The sequence below is a fragment of the Primulina tabacum genome, chromosome 11, assembly GCF_025594145.1.
Source record: "Primulina tabacum isolate GXHZ01 chromosome 11, ASM2559414v2, whole genome shotgun sequence".
Classification (NCBI taxonomy): Eukaryota; Viridiplantae; Streptophyta; class Magnoliopsida; order Lamiales; family Gesneriaceae; genus Primulina; species Primulina tabacum.
Genome location: NC_134560.1, coordinates 11222702 through 11227581, shown reverse-complemented (window position 1 = coordinate 11227581; position 4880 = coordinate 11222702). Strand labels below are relative to the sequence as shown.

Below are 4880 nucleotides of genomic sequence, written 5' to 3'. Positions count from 1 at the left end.
TATTTATACGATGTTTTGTTATTTTGTGTTTAAATTAAAATATTATAATTATATATTTTCAATGTTTATTTTTTATTCTGTTAAAATTAAAAGAATAATATTTCATAATAAAAAATATCGAGATGATCGAGTTAATCGGGTTTGTTCGAATTCTAGTTCATAATTTTCGGGTGGATTGGAGTTCAAACCGAGTTTGGATGAAGATTTTTTTTTTAATATCCTTATTTCAACCGTACCTGACTAACCGGAACCCACCTCAGTTCACACCCCTCACCATGCCAAAGGCCCAAACAACACAATAGGTTAAGTCCAATTTTTTATTCTGTCGAGCAAACAAGGAAGCGAAGTTCATCGCAGGATCTCGCAAAATTCTTCTCCGGAAGGTAGTGATCGCCGGCTGAGTAAGTTCTTATGCTGTCAGTTTTCATTTTTAGGTAAAACCTATTTATTCTCGGAGATCAACGTTATTCCGAGTTGCGGATTTTGATTTGAACAAAAATCGGAGGAAACGAAAAAAATTCTGTAAAAAAAACCCGTCATATTTATCACTTGCTATATTATCAAGAATGTGACTGTTATAGTAACTCCTTTGGTAGATAGGTTGATATGTCCACTTACTTATTACATAAACAGCCCTTAAGCTTGTTATGTTTCTGAGATTTTATTTCATTGATTGGAAGACTGAGCTTTGTTTGATGAAAATGTGTGTCAATGTTGGGGACTTGAGTATGTTTCCGGTTTCTCAGGAAATGGGAATATGGTTTCAGTATCTTGGTGTGCAGGGGCGTGTGATGTAATCACCTTGTGAAATAAATATTCTGAAATTAAGTGAGTCTTGAAACGATGTTTGGATTTGATCTATGACACGGAAGAGGGACATAACCTGCATTTTATTTGTTGCGGAAAATGATTTGGTAACAAGCTCATTATAGTGCTCAACTGATCTAAGGTTAAGATGTGTTACACAGTTTGATTATTATTATCTTTCAGTCGTGTAGGAGTGCCCATATCATAATGGTTCAAGCAATGTATGAAAACACTTTTGAATGTTAATGTTGCTAGATGGTGCAGAGACATGAATAGTTTCAGAATCAGCAGAGAATTACCGGTGAATGTGGAGAATACTAGGAAAAAATATTTCCATGGTTGAGGAAGTCCATTTCTTGTATATGTAGGCTTTATTTTATTTGGTGAATTAGTCAAGTGATTAAAAAAACTGTAGGCTATCTTGTTTCAAGTATGATTGTTTTAAAAAAATAGTGGAACATCACTTACTTAAATAGTTTGTAGAAGTGCAGTAAAGCTCCTGAATTAGATATTGATATCGATTTAGACACTTATGTATCATGATAAACCACGAAGGACACATCTCATCTAACAAAACACCCTTCTTATTTGGCCTGCCTGAGACTTGTACATTTAGGATTTAGGATAGACTTTGAAACTGGCAAACCTGTGTTGCCATATAATAACTACTGATTAAAGACTTTGATTGTTTAAAAGATTGGATGTTGATATGGAACTTTTGTGCCCGTGGACTCTAATGCATTACTGGGATAAGCTTTTGTGGTTCTTCAAATGAATGTTTTTAGAAATCAGGCAAGATGTAAAAAGTAAAAATGAATTTATATAGTGAAAAACATCTTAGTAAATGAGGTCTGACATATGGGTATTCTTGTAGCCTTCGTAACTAACTGTGTGTAATTTGTGGACGCACAAACTCTAGAAAATAGGGGACTAAAATAGAGAATTTTAGGAATTTTATCATGACATCCTTGTTGATTTTCAACAATTTAAATGCATAGTATTTTAATTACAGTCATTATTTCTACATGTGTAGGCAATGGAAATTGGTTGCTGCATTTTCTTGCAGCCATAGTGTAGTGTAATCATTTTGCCATGTTTGTTCTCTTCTTGCTCTTAAAGATTGTCTTTGCCTAATGTGAGTCTGATTACTGATCACGCCTCACGGCACCTTTTCTCTAGTGCATTTGATGATATTACACTAGTGACATTTGCTAACTTAGTGAGTCGGAGAATAGCCTTTGCTCTCTTTAGCTTTCCTTACGAGTGTTCGATATGGTTATGGCTTTTTCATTGGCACTAATCAGATGCATAATCAAAGAGTTTTCAGTTTGTAATTGGAAATTCCTCAGATGCATTTGAAGCACGTATACAGAAATTTGTTGAGTTCCTCTATGTGAACTCAATATTCAGATTACACTGTTAAGATTGAATTTATCAATATGTACTCAATATTGAACTTTGATAGTTAAGTCCAAGATAGAAGGTGTACACGAAATGCAGATACTGCCTCAACTATATGAAGAACAACTTTTTTCTCTTCTTACTTGTCAATCTGTTTGTATAAATACGATAGAGCTGATCTGGTACAAGATTATTACTAATATGAAATTACTAGTTGTGAGTTTTATCACTGTCAACATTTTAAATCTGGATAAAACTGTTTCGAGTCTATATTGCCTTTAATAGAAGAAATGACATAATTATTGTCCTGCATTTTATTCAGATCAATACATTAATGGATATTGGCTAATCATTTTTCCGAGTGCATGTGCTATTTTATGTAGAAAAGGTTAAATTGCTTGTGTTTTTGGGAGTTTTCCAGTCCCCGGACAATGGGTTGCTTCAGAATCTACATGAGTTTTCTGATTCCTTTTCTTTCTCTTCTGATTTATTTTGGAAAACCGAAAACTTGTATAGTTTTTCTCAATAATACTTCAATTTGTCCTGTATATGACTCTACTAATTATGAGACCCAACTCGTGGATACTGGACACACAGAACAAAAGGGAAAAGCATAGGAGTGGTTTTTCATGATAACACAATTTATAGAGAAGTACATAATGAACTGTAAAAATCTGTCTCGACTAATGAATGATTACTTGGAATCGAAAAAATAGTAGTATTCTTTCCAAAAAAAGTTGAAATATCCGAGGGATTGGTTGAGGGACAACCTGTAAAGGCCAAAAATATGTTGGTTGAGGTTTTTGGAGAGGCCAATATTTGTCAATTCCTAGTGAGACTATAAACTTGTGCTTGTGTTAATGAAAATTCAGAAATGATAACACCACTGTTCTAGTCTTGCTAAATTACGAATGAATAATTCAGCAAAAAAGTAATCAAATTAGCATTTTTGTCACGTTTCACACCCACGATGTAGAAAGATAGCAATGATGCAGAATGATGGAGAAATAATGGCATTGGACACCATGGACAATGCATTGAAGCAACGGAGTAATATACACACTGAGAGGGGGTGGTAGGTTATACGAAATAATGATGGCATCTGAGTTTCCGTTGTCACACATGTGAGAATATTCTCTTGTTTACATGAAAATATATTTTTTGTGATGGAGTTGGGATGGGCAATGTTTTCCATCCCTCGTAAGAATTTCTTTAGTACTTTTCTCCATGGGTGGTAGTTAAGTTTATTTAAACTGGTTGATGCTCATATTTCGATTATTTGGTCTGTTAAATTTGACTTTGATGAATACTTCCAGGTAAATTACCAGAACCTGCTTCGATTATGGGTGAATCATTTACAATTCAGCTAAGCAATAACTTAGTCAGAAACCTTCTCGATGATGGTCAGAAGGTAAAAAAGAAAACAAAGAAGTCAAAATCAAAGATTCCACGAGAAGCAAAAAATCCCCAACCGAAGCAGCTTTCTGATTCTGACGCTTCGGAGACGTATAAAAGTCTTCCCTCAGCGGCTGGATGGCCACTTCAGCCTCCTATGTACCTCCCTACTACACCTCCTAAATCTGAAAATGCGAAGTTAGATTCAATCAAGTCTCTCCTTGAGGACAGCCAGAATGTCATGGAAAGATTGCAGAAACTGGAGGGAAATGTGTTACAAGAGGTTACTCAAAGAGCTAAGGCTCTCCATGATGAGGAGTTCAAGCTTCCGAATCGCCAGCCAACACGCTGTTTGAATGAGATAGATGAATGTTTGAAGTGTTACAAGGAGCATGCCAAGGACCCTCTCAAATGCGCTAATCTGGTTACAGATTTCGCAGATTGTGCACGAAGAGTTGGGCAACAAGTCAATGCAGCAAAGAATTAGAGATCCTGTATACTTATTGGCTCATATTTCTTGGCCCAATTTCGTAGGTGGTGTAAAATTTACAATAAAGATTTTCTTGGAAGTATGTTGAGTTTCTTGATGTCGAAAACAGGCGATAAATCCCACACCTCTTTGCTCCATGGATGCATTATATTGGATGGAATCCTTGTTGGGGAAAATATCTTACTTTTTGTTTGGCATTCGAATTGAAGATGACTTTTGTGCCTCATTTTTTATGATGAGAGTAAACCGATTTCGGAGATAATAATACATGTATTCTTTATGATCATTTTCCGTCTATAAATTTTCGAGACGCAAGTGAATTTTGTGGGAAAGAAATTAGGTGGGAACTAACTATCATGCATCCAGATATTGGTATATGAACTATTTTTACCAGTTGCATCCATGTGAAGTTTATCGGAAATTGCTTTTGAATGAAAGATCGAATTAAAATATTTACAGTTTATGGTCAACATTCCTCAAGCAAGAACTAAATGGGGTGAGTTTTAATAATTTATAAATTGAACGACTGATTTGAATATATATATGTCCAACGGCGGCAGCCTTCTCGTATGGCACATTGAAAAAAAATTAGCCATGTTAGGTTGTTCAAAACATTAAAAAAAGAAGCCATTTCAGGTGTCAATCTGAGCTGGTCTAAAGTCTCCTCTATCAAGTACAGGTTCGGAAAATTGATGCTCAAAGCACAACAAATAAATATATGGAAAAATATATTTTTTGTTCCCTAAGTTTGATTTTTTTTTTTATTTTAGTCTTTTATAATATCAAT

General features: G+C 34.8%; 1 long non-coding RNA gene across 1 annotated transcript; it reads left to right on the top strand.

Annotated features, from left to right (window-relative positions):
- Nucleotides 1–266: 266 nt before the first annotated feature.
- Nucleotides 267–4379, top strand: LOC142518679 (uncharacterized). Its single transcript, XR_012813613.1, has 2 exons — nt 267–401; nt 3525–4379. It is a non-coding gene; the product is annotated as an uncharacterized LOC142518679 (long non-coding RNA).
- Nucleotides 4380–4880: the final 501 nt, after the last annotated feature.